The following is a 22085-nucleotide window of genomic DNA, read 5'->3' as shown; positions in this document are numbered from 1 at the left end:
TAAAAAGAAAAAAAAACTCAATCGACAGAAAAAAGGAAACAGAGAGACCAAAAAAGAATTAGAAAAAAATTAGAAAAGAAAATGTTAGCAAATAGTCAAATATTTTATAAGTAAATAATAATAAAATAAAACATATATTTAAATATAATTCAAGAAACTTTCTTGAAATACAAGAGGATTTGAATCCATAAGCCAAAGATAATAATTTGCTTCAAGAAAAGTTGGCCCGTGAGTAACAAGTACACAGATCCTAACAAAAGAGAAAAGAAAGTAGGTATTGTGGAGCCAGGCGAGAACAGGAGGTGACTTTAAAAAAAGTCAATGTGACATACTTCTCAAAAGCTCCTGTACCCTGTGCCTTGAGCCAGGAATATAGAACCTTGAATTTGTCATTTTGTATAAATTCTATAAAACACCCAGAACCAGTTATCTTACTTCACTTTGAATTTTTCATAGCAACCATAATGATCTAACAAAATAATAGCTACTTGGTCTGATAAATATGGATTTAATAAATCACCTGGTCCAAGGATATCATGACTTAACACTTTTACTGGTTTGCCATCAAACACTAGTGTCTTATTTTTCAGTAAAAGCCACATTCAAATCCAGGTCAGAAAACCAAATCCAGTTTCCTGTATTAAAGGCTTCTTGCCACCACCTACTCCTACTATTAAGTATTATATCCACAAAGTTTCAATCAGTAAGTAAACAATATTCTAGCTACATACTATGGCTTGAATGTCCCCTTAAGAATTCATTGTAATGGTCCAATGGATCCTCAGCCTCACATATGAACAACTTGGGTTATGACTGGAATTTCAGGTTTAACTTATGACCAGAGTCTTGAATTACAACCTGAATGCCAGCCACATATGTGGTTATTAAAAAAAAAGACTTCGGATGCCAGAAAAACATACACAAGCATCAATCTAAGCCTAGATGCATGGGTTTGTGGATGTGCTTTTGGTCAGTGCTTTATGTAATCACTATGATTACTACTATCAAAATGGCCCCAGAAGGACCAGCAGTATAGCGCAGGAGCACAAGCACCTGCCTGGCCCATACAAAGTCCTGAGTTGAATTCTCAGTACCAAAAGAAAAAAAAAAAAATTCCCCCCAAAAACTAGAAAACAAGATAAGAAAGGAAAGAATAAAGCAATCACAATGGAAGAAATATGAGACTGGTATTTGTGTGACCAATGTTGCTAATATATGAGGAAGCTAGTGTTGCTTAAAGGTGTCACTCAGATTAGTAAGTCACCATCAGCCATGTTAGATGACGGGAGACTGCTGTAATAATTAGTGTGGATAAACAAAAGGCAGATGACAGGTTATAGTCTATCTGAGTCTATAATTTGTGAAAAAGCTATAAATGCAGATCTCATAAAAGATAATCCATCAATAAGTGATAATGGTGAAACATTTCATGCCAGGAAAGGGTGGTTTCACAGTTTTGAAGCAAGAACTTTGGTTCATAGCATAACTAGGCGTGGTGAAGTAGCCACTGCTGACAAAAGGACCACTGAAAATTATATACACCACTTTGAAATGATGATACAGAGAAATGACCATTTTTTTCATCAAGTTTTCAACTGTGACAAAACTGGCTTTTTCTGGAAGGAAATGCTTAGGAGAACACACATTAGGAGAAGAAAATGCCAGGCCACACACCTATGAAGGATAAACTAAATTTATTGCTACATATCAATATGGGTGGTGACTTGGTTGATCACTCTGAGGCCCGTACAGTGTTCAAAAAACATAAAATCATGAAGAATAGGCCAAGGGTCATGAGGGGATCTAACACAAAAGTCTCAGTAACAAGAATACTTTTTCTTGAGTGGATCAGGGAGGCTTTCTGTCCTGTAGACGAAAGATTTACCACTCCAGGCTTCTCTCATTAAAGACAATGCTTCTCCTCACCGTAAGATTTGGAAGAATTGGCTAAAGAATTCCAATGGCTCACAGTCAAATTCCTCCCACGTAATATAGCTCCTCTACTGCAACCTGTGGACCAGCAGGTTACAGCTAACTTTAAGCCCTATACCGAGGAACTTTCCTCAAGTGCTTCCAGATGGTCTCAGATACATAAGGTAAAGAATTCTGGAAGGAACATTACAACATCCTTTGCTGTGTGGTGCTAAGCAAAAGATCCTGGGTCAGTGACTCTAAGGAAAGTATTATCTCCCTGGAGGAAAGCACGGCTTAAAATTATAGAAGAGAGAGATTTTAAAAACGGTATAGAGGATCATCTTCAAATGAGCCTGTGGTTGAAGACACTGTCACCATAGCAAAGTCCATAACCTTGCAGGCAGACAGTGGTGATGCTGAGAAACTGTTGGAGGGGCACTCAGAGGAGCTGTCTACTGAGAAACTTCTGCAACTTGTGGCTGAGCATCAGAGAATGGCAGCAGAGGAGCCTTCTGAAGAACAGAGGGAATATCAACCATCAGTTCAAGTTGTTCTTCTGAAATAAAGGAAATCCTGAAATAACTGGCAGAGCTAAATATATTTGTGGAGAAGACCCACTCAGACAGAGAAAAGGCCGATTGTTGTATTCACTTGCTTAATGACAGTGTTACATCATACTATAGAACAATGTTAAAGAAAAGACAGAAACAGAAACCTTAGACCAGTTTTTAGTTCTGAAAAGGTTGAGACCTTGAGGCAGGTTCTAGTGAGCTCCAGATTCTCCCAAGGTGAGAAAGGATACCAGAGATCCAGATTCCTGACATTCTTATGGAAGGGGACTCTCCTCCATACAATAACCACTTCCATTTCATCCCGCCTTCCTGCAAGCCAAAGATATCAACTTGAATGATGAGTACAGTATACAATTGGTGTTTCTGGTAAATTAGACACATTTTATAATGTTTTAGTGAACACGTTAGGAAATTACTGATTTTTCTGGTAAATGACGCATATAAATGATTTTTTTATTATGAAAACAGTTGAGGGGCATTTTGGGAGACTCAGAACACATTGTGAGTAGCTTCATTATTTCTTAAAGGAAAAATAGTCTTGACTTACAACCAATTTGACTTATAACCAGCCCTCACAGACAAATTGGTGGACCAAGTAAACTTATTTTGTTTATAAATTAGTCAGTCTATGGTATTCTATTATAGCAAAAAAAAAAAAAAAAAAACCCAAACAGATTAAATAAGACACTATTTTGAACAGTATTTATTTTGTGATCATCAGACATCTGGAACAATTGAAGTTAGGAGTTTGGTCTTGGAGATACTGAATTAAAAATATCATGGGGGAGACTCTGGAAATCAGGAAGGCTCAGCAAGTACCTCCGGTTATAATTTATGTCTAGGTGTGCCCCAAAAGCCTCATGTAGTCATAGGTGGGGCCTTGTGGAGGTGGCTGAATCTAGAGTTTGTGGCTGATTTATTGTGTAGTGCTGGAATTAAGAGTGCTAGGATTAAGGATGGGTGATTGCCGGATTAACCCACTGATTTGGTTGGCATCACCCTAATCCATGAGCCTGGACACAATATAAGAGGCAGAGAGGCTTGTCTCTCCTTGATGCTTTTGCTGTCTTTCACCTTCATGAACTGCTGCCCCTCTGTCATCTGTAACCCTTTCTTGGGGCCAGATAGTTATGGACTGAAAGTTCTATAAACTGTGTTTATTAACCTTTCCCTTTTTATATTTGAGTGTCAGTATTTTGTCTCAGCAATGATAAAAAAGTAATAAGACACCTCCCAACACTCATAAAACCAGATGATCAGACACTGGGAAGGCCAAGTGCAACTCCACTTCCGTTATGATGGAAGCATTTATGTTGCATAGGCTAAGCGCACTCCTAGTCAGCTGCCCATCTATTTCGATCTTAGAGACCAGTGAATCCATAATAAATGGATTTCACTCATATTTGGAGCTTTGGAAAGGTGATTAAATTGTGAGGACACTATAACTAAATGTGTTGTTGAGAGGTGGGGCTTGGTCAAAAGACGTAGATGACTGGACGGTGGGGCATGACCCAGCGTGGTGCACATCTCTCCCAGGCTCCTCACTTCTCTCTGCTTCCTGGCTCTCATGAAGTGAGCAGCTCTCCTCTGCCCATGATCGTCCACCTTTTAGCTTTTGCTTGGAGCCAGTTGACCATGCAAGGATTGAGACCTCGAAAACTGTGGTCAGAATAAACCTTTCCTTCTTTAAATTGTGGGAGTTAACAATTTTGTCCCAGCAAGGTGGAAGGCAACTAAGATGATCCAAACATTTGCATGTGTATCTGTTAAAGAGGAGTCCATGTACAAATATATGTGCAGAACTAGAGACAAAACGAAAGTGTTAATAAGAATATGATTAATACTAATTTTAATTTTCTTTCTAATGTTCTATATTTCCTAAACCCCTTTAGTTTTTATTAAGTACTGGATTTAAAAACTTTTCCATATGTATGAATCATAAAAACAATATTCCTATTCATAGTAGCAACAAAAATTGTAAAATACATAGAAAAAATTAAATAAAAGTTGGAAGAATTACATAGACAAATTGAAATACATTAAAAAAAATAAAGGGCACCAACTATAGTGCCATTTCTATGCACCAACTACAGTGGTCCTTGGTCCACAAACTTGGTTCTTTCCACAAATCTATTCACAAACTTGAGTTGAATGAGACCTGAATCAAATTCAATGATTAGGTTCAATGTTGACTTTATGAGGAAATTTGATTTGATTCTCATTTAGTTCAGTTTGTGACCAGAATTGTGGAAAGAATTGAGGTCATGAGCCAAGGTACTACTGTATATGATGAATATAATTCTAAGTATAAGGGGTAGAACAGTAAGCAATGTCTGTATGTTCCTCATGTTTCAAAAGTGAAATATTTAATATTATGAGATTTATTAGAAGTTAATTCTTCCATTATAATGTATCAATTTACTGTTAGTTCAAACATGTATTCAAAGGCATTGGGAGAGAACAGAAAAACCAGAGGAAAAATGATACTGAGGCTAAAATAAAAAAAAACTTTTAGAAATAGACACAATGGGACTCTCAGACAGTACTCAGGCAAAGATGAATTGCTGAAGACTTTTTAAAAAATGATGTGCCTCTATAAATATATACAATCATTATTTTTCAATTTAAATAAAATAACATTTTAAGTAATATGGCAATATTTATCAATTAAAGTATAAAATACAGGGGAATTATTTATATTCAGAATTCTATATAAAATAATTTTTTAACATTTTTGACAATTTTTTAAACACAAAAGAAGGCAACACATCTGAATGAATACCAGCAGAAATAATAGCACAGAGAACCAGACCCACAGAAACTTCTTATATTCAAAATGTCAGGCACATGTTTTAAAATAAGGATGCTTACTTTTCTCAAGCAAAACAAACACAATTAAAAACTTCAGGGGGCTAGGAATTTAGCTCAGCAGCATAAGTGCCTGCCTTGCAAGCAGGCAGTTGTGAGTTCGATCCCTGGTACCGATAAAAAGGAAAAAGACAAAAAAAAAAAACTTCAGAAAAAAAATGAAGATTTTTGAAAAGAGCCAAATGAAAATCATAGAACTAAAAAACAGAATAACTCAAATTTGAACTTAAATGAAAGGTTTTAGTAGTAAGTTAGAAAAACTGCAAAGAAAATTTAGAAGCAAATCAGGAAGAAACATCAAAAGACAGAGAGACAGAGACAGAGAGACAGAGAGAGAGAGGGAGAGAAATGATGCAAATGAAAAGTCAGAAGGATTAGAATAAGTTCTCAAAAGGAAATAAAGAGGATGAGGCAAAACAATATTTAAAAACATAACAAATAAAAACCTTCAAAATTACTTCAAAAAACAGTTAATATATAAATTCAGAAGGCAAAATAAACCTCAAGGGAGATTAATACAAAAAGGTGTATGCAACCAAGATATAACACATTAAACTCCTGGAAGCCAAAGTAAGCAGAAAATTTTAAAACAAAGGAAATAGAGTCTTCAAAACATATATACACAAAACAGAATAAAAACTGAATTCTTTTTTTTTTTTTTTTTTTTTTGTACCAGGAATCAAACTCATCATCGTGAGGAGCAGGGAAGATGGTGGATCAATAAGCAGCAAAGTAAAAAGCCTCTCAGAGAAACAGCCCAGATACTGGAATATCACACTCTGGAGAAGACCAGATGGAAGGATCCTCTCAACCTAGGAAAAAACCAAAGTGGAAAAATAAAAAGAAAAGAAAAACTTAGACAGAAGGCAGTACCCAGACATGCTTTCACCAGAGCCAGTCCCACTGTGTATAAAATGCCACTGGAATCTGAAAGATGCAGGGTCACAGTGAAGTTGGGGGTTGGCAAGTTGGAGGGTCTTGGGGGAAAGATGCGTTCACAGAGGGGGTGGCAGACCAGAGAACTGCACCAGCTAGGGGTGAGTGTGGGGTACTCTGTGCTCCCATGGGAGCAGGTGATTGGCCAGGCACCATTTTGGAGTTGGGAAGGATAAACCTGGAACCAGAACTGCAGTGGACTTCATTCAACCACCCCTCGCACAGAGCAGATTGGTGAGAATTGCTTGGACTGAGTTCCACCCCTGTGCACAATCCGATAGCCAAGACCAGGGTTTCCCAAAAGTTATCCTTAACTGGCCCCTACTGCTGCACACACTAATGTGGTGAAGATTCCCAGTGGCTGACCACCTGAGAAGGAAGGGGCCAGCCTGCCCCATCCCTGCTTGTACTCCAGCAGTCACCAGCAGATTGGGAAGGGCAATAATCTCTAGCCAGCACCCTTCAAAGTAATTATAGGAAGGTGCTAGGGAACCCTACTATCCACTTGTCTGGAAGAAACCAGAAACATGACAAGAGGATGAAACAAAAGGCAGTCTCCAGCCTTCAACCTAAGCAGTACTGGCCCAGGAGAGGTAAACACAGAAGAGATCGAGAGTTGCACACCTGCAGTTTCTGAAGAAATGGCAGCTGACATTAAAAAAAAAAAAAAAACCTTCATGGAATTATAAAAGAACTTAAAACAGAAATACTAATACAAGTAAAGGAAGTTATAAGAAAAAATAATACAAGAAATGCTAGACACCTCTCAAGAAGACACAGATGGAAGAATAGAGGAGCATAGAAAAAGGAGGGAAACCTTCGATGAAGAATATAAAAAATATTTAGAATACATGAAACATTCAAAAAGATTACCAGGAAATTAAAAACTCCATTGAAAGCTGGCAAAAATGCTTGAAAGAAATTAAAGATAGACTATCAAACTTTGAAGACAAGTTTGCAAATTGTGATCATGAAAGGAAAGATCTCTTAAACGTAACAAGGAGCCAGGAAGTAATAATACAAAGGCTAGAAGACAACAAGACGATCTGTAACTTAAGAATAAAAAATGTGAGTGAACAAGCCAGGGTAAACACAAATGAAATACAAAGGCTACTTACAGAAATAATTAAAGAAAACTTCCAAAGCATAGGAAAAGGAAATGCTATTCAGATATATGAGGCATACAGAACTCCAGCCAGCTACAACCAAAATAGATCTACACCTAGACATACAATAATCAAGATCTCAGAAATTCAACACAAGAACAGAATTTTAAAAGCTGTCAGAGTGGAAACAGATCACCTATAAAGAAAAGCCCATCAAAATCATTGCAGACTTCTCGACACAAATCATCAAATCAAAAAGAGCTTGGAGTGAAGTATTCCAAGTCCTGAAAGAAAATAATCTCCAACCCAGATTGATGTACCCTGAAAAACTATCTCTCAAAGTTAATGAAGAAACAAAATGCTTCTATGACAAAGAGGAACTGGGGGAGTTCATGACCACCAATTCAAACCTACAAAAAATACTGAAGGACATTCTAGAAACAGAGAAAAGGCTGTAGTTTCAGGAACAGCAGCAGAGGGGGCTCACTGAATGGGGCAGACAGTGGAATGAAGGGGAAAAGTAGACAAACAATGATAGAAAAATAGCATGGTAGATGTGAGGCAGAAAAGGTTGGCTGTAATTGCTAACATGGATGGCCTCGATACACTAATAAAAATATATGCAGGCAGAGTGGATCAGAAGATAGGGCATATCAAGATGCTCTATATAAGATATATAATTAACCTAAAAGAGGGTTAATGGACTGAAAGTCAATGATGAGAAAATAATGCTCTATGTGACAGGGAACCAGAAAGAAGTGAGAGTAGCTCGCCCTTCAGCTGCAGATTGGTTGGAAAGACATAACACTTTTTATACAATAGAGAACTACTCAGCTATAAGGAAGGAAAATCTTGAGGCTCTTGTATGTAAGTGGATACAACTTGAGATCATGCTAAGTGGTAAAAAGGTTCAGAACCACTTAGGTAAATAGTGGGTTGCCTCCCTAATCTAAAAATTAAAAGAGTTAGTGAGATACAAAATGTACAGTGCACCCTGTGAAAGTGAAAGGGGAGGAATTGTCTAAAAAGGGAAGGCAGGGGACATTGTTAATCTTGTATCATGATGTGTTTAGTTTGGTTATATTCTGTTCCAACCTGTCTACTTGTACTAGATTTGATGCTATCTTTGGACAGTTATTCCAAAGATAGCAGAATATACTATGGTAACCAGTTTTGATTTCCTATTAACTTAATTGGAAGCCCTGTATTGTTTTCACTTCTTCTCTTGACTGATTTTATTCAAATCTGTTATGTTTGATAGAGTCAAGTCTGAGGGTATAGGCAACTAATCCGAAGACAATAAGATTCACTATTATACCAATTCTGGTTTGAGTATTATCTTCTTTTGAAGTCCTATAATGTCTGCAATGATTTGTTTTTGTTGATTTTTTTCCTGTACTGCTATGTTTAATTTTATTATGATATGGGCAATTCTATTGAAGATAACAAAATGACATTATGGTAACCATTGTTAATCACTTTGTATTTTGGTTGTAAGTCATGTACTATGTCCATCACTTTGTTTTGACTGACCCCATTTTGTTTTCTCTCATTTGGTTTTATTCTCTCCAAAGTAAAAATAAAAATAAAAATAAAAATTTTAAAAATTTTTAAAAACATTTGACCACCTCACACTTGCTAGGCAGGTACTTATGCTGCTGAGCTAATCTCCATCCCTAAAAACTGAATTCTTAACAGAAATGATGTAATACACTCAAACTTCTCAAAGAAAAGGCCACTAACCCAGGATTCTGTACATAAAAATCATTTCAGAAAAAGAGAACAATCTCCTCTATTTTATTTTATTTTATAATTTTAAAAATTAAGGTTTCTAATATACCCATTAGTTTTTGTGAATGGTGTGAGATAACAGTCCAAATTCATTTTTTCTCATATTGATAACTAACTTTCACAGCACATTATACAAAATAGATTCTTTCACTACTGGGCAGCCATTCTACTGCTATCATAAATCAAGTATCTATATATGTATGTGTCTCTTTCTACAGTGTTTTATAACCTATCCCCTGTTCTAGTGGCTCATTTCTGTGACTGTTACAAAGCTAACTTAACTACTATAGTTTTTTAGTACATTTGGTATCTACTGTACCAACTTACCACACATTATTTTCATCAAAAAATCTTAACTATTTCTGGTCTTTGCCATTTCTATACAAGTATTAAATTCAACTTGTCAAATTAAAAAAGAAAATATAGATGATTCTTCCAATTCTTGAACATAATGTTATTTTATTAAGATCACTTATGTATTTTTATATAACTTTCCCGTGGACATCTTTCTTGAAGGCTGTAAGACATTTCTAAGTGCTTAATTATTTTTCACATTATTTTTATGACATTTTAGGTTTAACTTTGTTGACTACGTATCATTGATTTATAGAATAACTTTTTAAATTGATTTTGATTCATAAATCTTGAGATACTTTCTTATAAACTCTAACAATTTAGCTATAGATTCTTAAAAATTTCATAGAATATGAAAACAAATCATTTTTAGATCACAGTGGTTTTCTTTTCTCTTTATCTTTATAAAATGCTTTTCTTTTTTCATTTTTTTCCCACCTTGGTAAACTTAGATTACAGTATAATGTTAAAACTCCAAAAAGCATTGAGAATGTTTTCAATGTTTCACCACTTAATATTATCTTTTGTACAATTTCTCTGCTGATACTTTTTAACAATAATATACCTTCAACTTCTAATTCCAAAAATTTTTACCAACGTTGGATGATGAATTTTGTAAAATTCCTTTTTCTTCTTGAAATGATCACATGAATTTTCTCTTTAATCTGCTAGTATAGAGTAAAATCAGTATAGTAATGACTTTATAATGATGAACTTCACTTGGTCATAAAGAAAAATCCCAACCTGGCTAAGATGATTTTCAAATGCTCTGTTGGGTTTGGGTAAATAATATTGTGTTAAGAATGTTGCTTCTCTGTTTATGGATGAGATTAACCAATCACTTTTATTCCTTATAATCTTGTTGTCAAGTTTCTTATCAGGTTTATGCTAGACACCTTTTTCCTCTCCTTTTTTAAAAATATGTTTGGGAATAATTTAAGTGTTTAAAATAATTCTTCAGTTTAAAAAATCTGGTCTTGAGGTTTTGTGCACTGAAGGTATTTTTTAGCTATCAGTTTGATTTCTTTAATGATTATGGTATCTTTCAAAAGTTTGATTAAAAAAATAGGACCTAAGAAAATTCAGCCACTGTTTCCATTTGTGTCTGTATTATGGGACACCTGAATACTATAAGATTTAAATGCTTTTACTTTTAACCCCCATTCAACAGACTTAAGACCAGTCTAAATAAGACTTGTGCCAGGACACCTGTATCACAAGAGGCTCAGGTTACTCTGCAAGGGGAGGAGTGAGAAGCTCTGGCGTGTTTCTCTTGGCTGCAGCAGCCACCCCCTGATAACTGCCATGTGGCACATAGATGGCGATGCACTACTGGGTCCTTGGGCTCAACACCTCAGTGGTTATGAGAAATGTATATCGTTTTCTTTTCATGGTGACACCAGGATTGTGCCAATGAAAGGCACCTTTGACTTACTTTAGGGCTCCTCATCTTTTTCTTACAGTTTATACCTTTATGGGAAATTTCTTTTCACCATGTAAGGTGTTTTCCCCACATCACATTATTCCTATTGTTTTGAACATGCTCCTCACCCACTCCCTCATCCTGACAAGAGGACCTCACTGCATTAATGAAGCCTGATGCACGTCCAGGGAAGGGTGACAGTGCCCTGTGGTTTTTACTTCACACAAATCGTTTCATATGTTTCCCATTTAAGGAGGTTGGACTCAATCACTCATTCAGTCTTTCTAAAGCTCTGCTGTGTTCTGGTGCCAGAGCCCGTAATTACCATAAAACAGGTTGATTTCAGGCTGAATTGCACTGGAAAATGACATTTTCAATTTTTATTGGCACTTTGAAGAGAACATATTCTTCTCCAGTTATTGTACTTTTAACACTAAAATACTGAGAAATAGTCTTTCCGTATGTATTATAAGAAAAATATCTAAATTTTAAGGTTTATCCCCTTCTCTTATAATTTTTATTAACATTTTAGGCAAGTTTGGTGCCCATCGGACCTAGTTCTCATTATATTTCTTGATGCCATATAGACAATTCATAATCAAAACCATTGGCAAAACTGCTCTCTCCTTCCTTCTGCCAGAAAATTGGCAGAAAATTCTCATTTAAAGTTTGCAAGAAAAACCCAGAGGAAGCTTGCAGAAATCCTTTATGCTATATTTCCCAGCAACAGAGTATTTTCCTGCCTTTGAAAATTCAATGAAATTTTACCTCAGTGCATGTGTGAATACCAGCTGGCACCTAGGAATACCATCCCCACTCTGGTTGTCCTTATAATATTTTATTTATAATATTTTAATTATCTGGTCGTCTTATGATATCTTACAACACATCGCATAAATCCCTTTTGACCACCCTAGCAAAATATTATGTCAGAGACCCTGAATCTGGAGTATTAATTTTCCCTCCAAACATAAAAGGAAGAAGCTTGATCAGAACCTGTCTTTCTGAACCCTCTACTTCACCAGGAAAACAGTTGTTTTGTCTCCCAATGTGCTACCACTGCCTTTATGTCCCCAAATCTCCTCAAATTCTGTCCTTCTAAGGGATGATTAAGTAAGTTATGTAAGTAAGTAAGCCATGTGATTGTCCAAAGAAAATTTCTCAACCAAACACTTAAGCTCCCAGGTTTTCTTACATTTCACCCAGCCCCTGAGTTTATCTTATACTGACTTTATCCTTCTCTATAGACACTCTGATGCTGTTTCTTTCTAGGCTTAAAAAGGAGAGGAGTTGGATCCATTTTTCCTTTCTTCGTGTGGGGTTAATATTATTCTGACCTAGCCAAATCTCTCAAGAAGCCTGAGTTGAAGAAAAGTAAAATACAAAGGTGTCCAGTGGCACCACTAGGTTTGTAAATCTGAGATGCATCTCAATTTCACTTGATTCAGTCAGGGCCAAAGTTTCATGCACACTTCATTTCTCTACAACATTGAGCTTGTAAAGCTCAAAACTGCAGAACAATTCAAAACACTAAGAGTGCAGGACTTTTTCAGCAGGTTGATTAGCCTACAGTGTTTTAGGGAATCTCTCAGCTTCTCAGAAAACCTAATGAGGTAAAGTGACTAATTTGCTTAGAAGGTTAATGGCCATTCCAGAATATTATATAGAGATGTAGTATTCTCCCAACTCCCTGTACCATACCCTAATTATACAACCGTCCACAGAGGCTAAGTTTGGCAAACCAAAACAAATACCATGCTGTGATCAGATATGAGGTTGTATTCACAGGAAAGATGGAGTTAACCATAGAAGTGTAAAGATACGCACGTGAGAGGCACAACCACTAACTTTCCCAAGAGAGAAACTGAACAGGATGCATTTAGTATACAAAGAGTAGAGTTAAAATTTGTGGTCTGAGAAATTTATGAGTCAACTTGAAGGTTCATGACACGTGGTGATTTGAAATTTTGCTGACATAAAAAAAAAAAAATATCCACTGGCCTGTGAGCCTAGCCCCTAGCCTAGCAGCAGGTACGTACGTCTCAATGTAGCTGTGTGGTCCCCTGTTCCCCCTCTGCCGAATACTGCTCCTGGTATGATATTTTAAAAACCAACAAAAACCTGATAGCAAGGCAAGCTAAGGACATTATGTTCCTAAGATGAAATACTAGGTAAAGTGCATGCTGTTGAACGAGTCCGCAAGTATTTGATCATCAGCAAAAGTATCCCGAGTTCCTAATACGTAGCATGACTGAAAACTACAGTGTCTTTAAATTTTAAAAAATTATTACAGTAAAAGACACATTGCCATTAATCTCCCTCAAAATATTCCCCATTCACTTCAAACACACTTATCCCCACATTCTTGCCACTTTCTGAAGTGGCTCTGGAAGTCTTCTTTCATGAGTGTTTTTAGTTGCACTGCCATGGTTGCCTCAGTGTCCTAAATCAATTCAAAATGTTTACCTTCCATGGTTATTTTGAGTTTGAGGAAGAGCCAGAAGTGGTGTGATGCCAGAGCCAGTGAAAAGGTGGATGAGGGCACAGAGTTATGTTTTCACAAGGCTGTGTTTCCATTGGCTGGCACTTGGCAGCCACGCTCACTATATTTTTGATCCACTTCTCAAAGACAGTTGCCAAAGAGGACTTCCAGAACCACTTTAGAAAGCGAAAGAACAGTGGATTAAATGTATTAGGGCAAGGGGTATTTTGAGGAGGACTTATGGCAATGTGCCTTTTTACTGTAATTTTTAAAAATTTAAACATATTTTAATTACTCCTTGCATGTACGTGGGCTAAATTTTGAAAGTTACAACTGTGAATACATATAACACAGTCCACGTCCTCAGTAAGTTACAAACAATCAACTTCACATGAGCTGACTGTCACTAGAGCACGGTGGACTATAGCAACACCTTCATATCCTGATGGAGCCCAATGCCCTAGGGATCACAGAGTTCTATCTAAGGAAATAACCAGTTTATAAATCTGACGCAAATGCTTTTGTCACCAAAAAAAAAGTTGTATTTTAAAGAGTAAATTAGATGCTTCTGACGTCTTAACAGATTTAGGGATTCTTAACAGCTTAAACTCTTTATCATTCCTGAATCACTGAAGGCTGATGACTGAGTCCTTTGTTAGGAAATAAGATGCTAAATATGATCCAGACACACAAACAAGGGGAGTGTGGTTGGGCAGATGAGAAGAGGTGGATGACGGTATGGAACGCCATAAGGCATGTAAGATGGATAGGGAAAATGGAAAAAGAAAAAAAATTTTTTTGATGCCAATGAGCTAAATCCCCAGCCCAAAGAAAAATTCTTTTAAGGGAGTCTCGAGAATGTGGGTCGAATGGAATGGATGGCAGCTTACATGGACAGGAAATATGAAGCAAACGCATCACTGTCCCAAGGCCGCCCCAGGCTCACTCTCCCTCCTTCACCAACCTTCCCAAATCTTACTTCTTCCAAAAATCTGAAGAGAAGTGGCATGCTCTTGTTTAACTTTCCCTGAATGTCTCCACAAACTAACCCCAAACAGCAGTGTATGCTAAACATTTAACCTTGTATTTATTCAACATTTATTTCATACAATCAAGGGCTCCCAGGATGAGCAGCAAACCAGAGAAGATACTTTGGTTCTGAATTCTTGATAATAAGTGAATAAAAATCACTACTACTCATAAGTGTCCTAACAAACCCTACTTAGACCGTCTCCCAAGTCAGAATGCTGCCTTCACGGTAGACCGGCTTTGCCTCTGCTTCCATCTCCAAGTGTCCCCACCGTCCCCAAGCTCAGGCTACTGTGTCTGCCACGTACTGCTCTGGTTAGGTCACTCTGCTCAAAACCATTTCAGGTCTCCTTTACTTCCTGAAAAAAGTGAGCACACATTAACTCACCTAAAAGAGTCTCCATGACATCACCTCACTTAGCCAGCTGTCCAAGACCGTCTCTTAAAAGTCTTGCCACTGACCTATTTCTCATTTTTCCCTTGAAGGAAGGACAGTCTCCTCCTTCAAGTGCATAGATTTCTACCGTATGTTTCTACCCGGTGGCCTCCACCTCACCACATTCAACAGAATGTGAACTATTTACTACAGTGCTTGGCAAGAGTTGGTACTCAAAAATATTTTTTTTGCCTCCATCCAGTTGGTATTTATTAATGAACTATGAAGTGACTATCACTTTCTATTGCACTCTTTATGTGTCTTTCATGATTACTGAATGCCTTTTTTTAGATGTCATCTCTTTTTTAATTTTAGTTCTAAATTTCTCGAAGTAAAAAGTCTATTTATCCTGCACTTTTATTAGACACCCCATAAATAGTTGTGGATGATGATAATAGCTCATTTCCCTTAAATGAATTAGAACACATAATGCACACAATTAATTGAATTATGCATCTGTTATGAACATAGAATTAGTAGGCAAGTCAAGTAATTAAATATGCTGACCATTAATATGATTCCACAAGAAAATATTTTTGCTTCCTTTTAAAATTGATGTTATCTTTCACTAACTTTCCTGTTTCATTCTATCTCATTTCAAGATAAAAATTATATCTGGGCTTCAAAAGATACGGTAAACTATTTAAATTAAATATTTTTAAAATGTAATATCAAATACAATTAGTGGGACTCAAAATAGCCACCTTTTTTCCAGTTTAGGTAAATGCTAATTTCAACAGAATGAAATTATGCCTCTTTATATATATGGATCTTTACATTATATTACACATGTATATGCATTATATATGTACATTATATATATACACATATACATTATATTATATATGCATTATTTATGTAATACATAATCTATATCATATATTTATAATATATATTATATACCCATCTATATAATCTCCAACTTTTAGCTTTCCAATAAATTGTGTTCCCAGAAAATATATATGACATTATAGTCTTATTTCCCTTTAAGTGACTACATAATAATGACATAAATATTCCTAACTCCTGTTTATTATGAAGAAGCACTATTTTCACACTAAAAATAACTGTGGTAAAGTTGTGCAAAATTCAATGATTGCTTCTAAAATTTTTGTCAACATTTTCAACTACTCTAGTTCATGACTATAAAGCTTTGAAACAAAGATGTTTTGAAAGAAATTGAAACCATGTGAATCAAAGAAGATGGAAGAGAATAATGAAAGTTGACTAATGTGAAACCCACAAATATCTCACAGTTTTAACCAAAAAGCCATATAAAGTGACTATGTTTTCCTCTCTTCCAAACAACCTTTCCTCATTTCCACCCACCAGAACCCACACCCCTATTTGTACCTTATACTATATTTACTAGACTGAAAATTCTTATCGTCTTCCTACTTCTTGAGAAAATGAAGAAACACTAACCTCTTGGTCTAATGATTACCAATTGCAAAGTACATGGTCTGTTAACGATAGCACTCAAATATTACAGATTAATTGTACAAACTCTTAATGTATTAGTCAGATTTCCTGTTGCTGATACCTGATACTCACAAAAAGATAAAAGTTTAATTGAGTTGACAATTTTAAGGGAATCTGTACCTAGCTGGAAATTTCCAAGGCACGTACATTATGCAGAAGGACTCACTAAAGCAAAACTGCTTTGTTCAGGATGACCAGGAAACAGATAAGAGGAGCAGCACCAGAAAGAAAGGGGCAGGGCACCAGTCTAGACTCCAAGACCAGTTTAGACTCCATGCCCTATCCAGACATACCCAGAAGTGTGCTCCATCAATCCTCCATGTGAATCTCAAACTCAAGCAAATTGACACCTCACCCTAATTGCTGCATCCATCCTTGGTCAGCACCATACACAAACACATCTCCTTAAACCATTCTTAAGCTCCAAATCAGACAATAGCGAGCTCATAATTCTTCCTAACATAATACAACTAGGTATCCTGCTTACAACTAAAAGCACAATATTCCCCTCCCCAAAACCTCAGTAGTTATATTTTTCAAAAGCCCAAGTCAAAGTCTTTTGGGAGACTCAACACAAACTCTTAGCTGTGAGCTTCTATAAAAATCAAAATAAATTACACAATCCCAAGGTACAGTGGTACATCCCAAAATGGAAGTATAAGAGGACAGAAAAAATTTGGAACAAAACAAAGACTGAATGCAAAATGAACATGAAATCCTATAGATATATATCAGGTATCTGGGGCACAAGGTGGTAAGGTATGAATTTCAAGGAGCTTGGGCAGCCTCACCCCAACAGTCTTGCTGGTTGCATCCCACACAGCCTCTCTCTTGGGCTGGATCTACTCACACTCTGCAGGTTCCCTCAGTAGATGTCCCACATTTCTGGTTTGAATATGTACCTCAAAGTTCATGTGTTGGACACTTATCCTCAGTGAAACAGTGTTGGAAGTTGGGAACTTCAAGAGATTATGATGTCTCAGAGATGCTGCCTTCGTTATTACTGTCACAATCATGGGAGTAGACTTATAAAAACCTAAGTTTTGTCCTCTCTTGCTCTTGCCCTCTATCACCCTCCTTTCTTCTGCCACAGGATGATACAACAATAAAGCCCCCACTATGTGCAAGGCTACAGAATCACAAGCCAACAAATTTCTATACAGCTTAAATTACCCATAGTGTGGTATTCTGACAATATGAAACAGACTAAGACAAGAAGTAATCAAGATAAATAATAGCCTAACAGGGTGGTTTTTTTAAAAAAAAAAAAAAGTCAGCAAATTATGATCACTTCAGCTAGTTGCCTAGTTTTTTTAGTTGCTTAATTTTTAAGTAAAATTGTACTGAAATCAGGGCCAGGATTAAAGTGAAGTGAGTAAAAAAGAATTATTCAAGTCTAGGGTCAGATCTTTTCTTTATAGTTTTCACATGGTGTTTAGTAAATATTTTTTGCACTAATTTTGATTTTCTTAAGTATGTCATGATAATTTCCTTGCTGAGATTTTTTTTTAATTATTCAGTTTGGGGTCCAAATTTGGGGTCACTCCACTCTAACCTCTGTCCTACAGAACTCTGAGAAACACAAATAAACACAAGGAAATTATGCAACATATATATAATATATAAATTATTGAAATTATTGCCCATCAAATAACTTTAACATTTAATACATATTAAATTTTATCTTAGACATACAAATCCTACATGTAACCTAATATTATAAAAACTCAAGGCAAGACAACCACTGCTACAGGCAGGGTAGTAAAATACAAAAAATAAGTTATTAATAAAACACTGAAAAACTCAATGGGCAGTTTTTGGTTTGCTTGTCTCATTGGTATGACTGTTTTGTGTTTAGTCTGGCTGCTTCATTTTTATGGCCAAATCTTTGTTAGAACATGCAGGTAGGATACCTCCTTTCTTACCTACTGTTTTCAAAGAAGTGAAGCCTCTTAGAAAGACAAAAGTATAATCAATTTTCCTAGTACATGTATTTTCAGTTGAATTCTTTATCTTTCTTAAAAAGCAACTCTTTCATTACTGTTTGTAAATGCCAGATTTCTTTGGCTCTGCTTCTACCCAGAGTTAGCTTTCCCCACCCTACAAAGGCCCCATCTAACAAGCCATTCCCATGAAACAGGTCCAGAGCACAATAATGTTATAAAATTCACATCCTAAGGCATTATCAACTCCTCAGTGCCAGGCTCTCTGTTTTAGTTACTTTTCTCATTACTGAGACAAAATACCCAACACCCAAAGTTAAAAAAGGAAAGGCTTATTTAGCTCATGGTTTATGGAGGTTTTAGTTTGTACTCTGCTGGTTCAAGGGAGAGTAGATAACAAATAAGGCACCACAGAAGAGAAACGATTCATGGCAGGCAGAATGCAGCCAATCAACAAGGGATGACTATATCTCTTTCTATTCCTTATATCTTACCCATGTACTTAGGGTGAGTACCACTCACACCCTTAATGCTAGTACTCTTGATCCTAACTTGCTTCATGAACTGATTACAGCATCACAAACTCTATATTGAGGGACCTCTGAAAAAACCCCAATGATTACTGCATGAGCTTTGGGGGAACATCTAGACATAAGCCATAACACCTTATATAATAACAAATCAATCCATTCATCTAGGACTACAATCCAGTTCTGGACTCCACATGTTGCAAACAGAAATTGCCAAATACTATAGGAAATTCACACAATGCACCCAGTCTTATCATGAATCTTTCCTTAAGATCCTCTCATGACCTAAAATCTAGTATCTTGATTACATTTCTCATTGCTGAAATAAAATATGCAATACTCAAAGTTTAAAAAAGAAAGATGTGTTTTAGCTCACCATTTGTAGGAGTTTCAGATAGTCATCTGGTTCCAAAGCAGGAAGACACAGCAGAGGGGCTTCATAGAGCAGTAGTAGTCCATGGTATAACAAGCAAAAGGCCGTGGAGCAGCAAGCAGCAGCAACAGCCTCTCTTTCCATGTATTCTCTCTAGGCTACCAGTCTTCTGGGTGGTGCCACCTAGAACTACATTAATTTCAATCAGTGGATTAATTTAGTACCACGCACCCTTAATGCCAGTATCATACAGCTCTAAAAAGTCTTATCTATGAGTCCATGAGGCTTCATGAAGATATCTAGCTACCCGCATCACCTAGAGACCCAGGCTTCTGGATGGACAATTAGAGAAAGCCTTTGAACTCTGAAGGAAAGGATCCTGTCAGGTTCTGGTAGGACCTACCATAGCAGTGAAAGTTAGGATTTGTAATTCTGAATAAAAGAGGAATAAACCATCTTCAGGTGCCTGTAAGATCATTTTAGTGGAAAGTAAAATGTGAGTAGTCTCAGGAACCCTCCAGGAGTAATCATCAATGGAGACCTAAGAAGCAGAAGCTTCACTCCAAGTAGATGCCTGTAAGAGACATGGCAGCTGCCAAAGCAAATCCTAGAAACATGCCCACACTGTGACATGTAATCTACACTCTTTCTTTCTTTGTTTCCTAGCCATCTTCATTCCTCTTCTGCTAGTTTAAGTTTTATTTCACTGTTTTCTCTGTATTATTATTATAGGGGCTCCTATTTTTAACTTTGCTTTTTGAATCTCTAATTACTTCATGTTAAGAGTCTAATATTCAACCACAAATCACTTTTGAATTGGTCAAAGCAACACAAACTAAAGTTGGGTTTGTGTCCATTTTCATTTAGTAATCATCTAGATTCCCATGGTACTATTCCTTGGGATGATCAGCTGGTTTTCTTGGGTAACTGGATTTGACTTTAAGGATCATTTTTTTTTTTTTTTGGTATGCTGAAAAACATCACAGCATGTCAGACAGCCAGTAATCCTACCCGCATATTATCCATACCTCTACATTGTATTTAGAAAAGAAGATTCCAGCTGGGTGTGATCATGCACACCTACAGTCCTAGCACATGGAAGCTGAGGCAGGAGGATCACCATGAGTTTGAGGCCAACCTGGACTACATAGTGAAATCAAGGCCAAGAACTACATAGTGAGACTCTGTCTCAAGAAACAAACAAATTAAAGAAAATAGATGCCTATCTCTGCAAAAGAATATTCTGGAACCTTTCCTGGGAGATTGTTTTGTTTGCAAGTATTCACAGATATATATTGGGAAAGAACCAGAAAATGGTATTTATTTAAAGGCTTCATATATCTTTAAAATAACACTATTCCTTTCTGGTTGTAGATCTATAAGAAATTTAAAATTATCTCTTTTTTTTATACTAGTAAGCTAAGCCAGGGGCATGCTACTACTGAGTTACATCGCCAGGCCTTTTTATTTTTTTTTTAAATTTAGAGATAAGGTTTCATTGATTTGCCAGGCTAGCCTCAAGTTTTTGATCCTCTTGCCTCAGCCTCCTTAGTAGGTGGGATTACAGATATGGGCTACTGTGCCCATCTGTGTGTGATGTTTCATTCTTGATGGGTCCTACGAAAACTGTTACAGCATATATGATAACCTCAAAAGAATGTTTGACAATCACAACCAAATGGTTTGGTGTGGAACCAAAACCAAATCACTGCATAGTTCTCAGTACCCAGCATCACATGTGTGGAAGAAAAGGTTACTGAAAACCAGGCAGGGATCTTTACCTCGGTAAGCTAACTCCCACTTTCAGCATGATCCCTCAGATCACTTAAGAGTCCATTTTGCCAATTTCTTCTCTAAGTAAAAGATTATTTAAAAAATTAATCCCAAAAGGGAAATTCAGTCTCACTATTCAAAGGTCTTTCTGGATTGGTTCTTTCTCTTTTCAGCTTTATAGGATTATTAGAAATTACATAGAAACCTACAGGCACCATTCAAAAAAGAGAGTTAAGTACTCACAAAGGCTGTGGGTCTCCTGCATCAGACATTCATGGACTTAGACAGGAAGTAATTCAAAGCAAAACTAGATTAGATGTAGTGCTAAATTCTCTCAAGACATCATACACTGTTTTAAGGAAAGAATGCCAAGTATAAATTCTTGTAGATTTCCTGGAAGGTATGTTTATTTTTTTAAAGATCTGGATAAGCAGAGAAATTGAAAATTAGATAATGTGGCTAATAAGCTCACATATTAGACTGTTCTTTTCATGAGTACTTTATTATTTTAGAAATCTGTGATCCAGAAAGACTTCCAGGGAAATGGTGACGTGGTAACAATTCAACCTGAGATTCAGAAGCGAGTCACTGGGGAAAAAAACTTGGGGAAGAAAAAAAAAAGAAAAAGAGGTTAGCAGATCCTCAGGAATCAGAAAGGATCAGAGAAAAAAATTATACCAAGAACCTAAAAAGAGAGAACACAATGTGGAAAGGGAAAGGACAACCTGCACTTTCTCCCCAGCTCCCAGCTCATAGCTCACGAGAAAAGAAGACCAAATCTAAAAGAGAAAGTGGGGAAATCCAGAGGGCTTCTGGGAGAAATGCAGCAGGAGAACCTACTTGCTGGTGGATGCTGTGAGCTGGATGGTGGTTCAGGCAGGTGTCTTCCTTCAGCACTCCTCTGGGATCTGACTGTCCTCTTTATCTACCAGCACAGGCAGGAGCAGGTCTTGTCTTGGACATTGCCCTGAAATTGTAGATCTGGAAAGAAAACCACATGCTTAAAATCACACAGCAGTTCCTTTTTTGGTGATGGGGGGGTTGTATTTTGGTTTGTGTGTGTGTGTGTGTGT

The 22085-nt window shown here is 36.6% G+C and overlaps 1 long non-coding RNA gene across 2 annotated transcripts in view; it reads right to left on the bottom strand.

The window, feature by feature from the left end:
- LOC106029145 (uncharacterized) overlaps window positions 1–22085 on the bottom strand; it is a 95507-nt gene that overhangs the window by 52603 nt on the left and 20819 nt on the right. For both annotated transcript variants that reach the window (XR_010051450.1, XR_002788353.2), the window contains exons 2-3: window positions 21853–21993; window positions 19243–19428 (exon numbers count right to left, since the gene is read on the bottom strand). This is a non-coding gene — a long non-coding RNA (uncharacterized LOC106029145). The remainder of the gene's footprint in view (window positions 1–19242; window positions 19429–21852; window positions 21994–22085) is intronic.

The sequence above is a fragment of the Cavia porcellus genome, unplaced genomic scaffold (assembly GCF_034190915.1).
Source record: "Cavia porcellus strain 051 isolate PalLab524CR breed Dunkin Hartley unplaced genomic scaffold, mCavPor4.1 scaffold_14, whole genome shotgun sequence".
NCBI lineage: Eukaryota > Metazoa > Chordata > Mammalia > Rodentia > Caviidae > Cavia > Cavia porcellus.
Note: the sequence above shows the minus strand (reverse complement) of the source record. Positions and strands in the feature narration are given on the sequence as shown.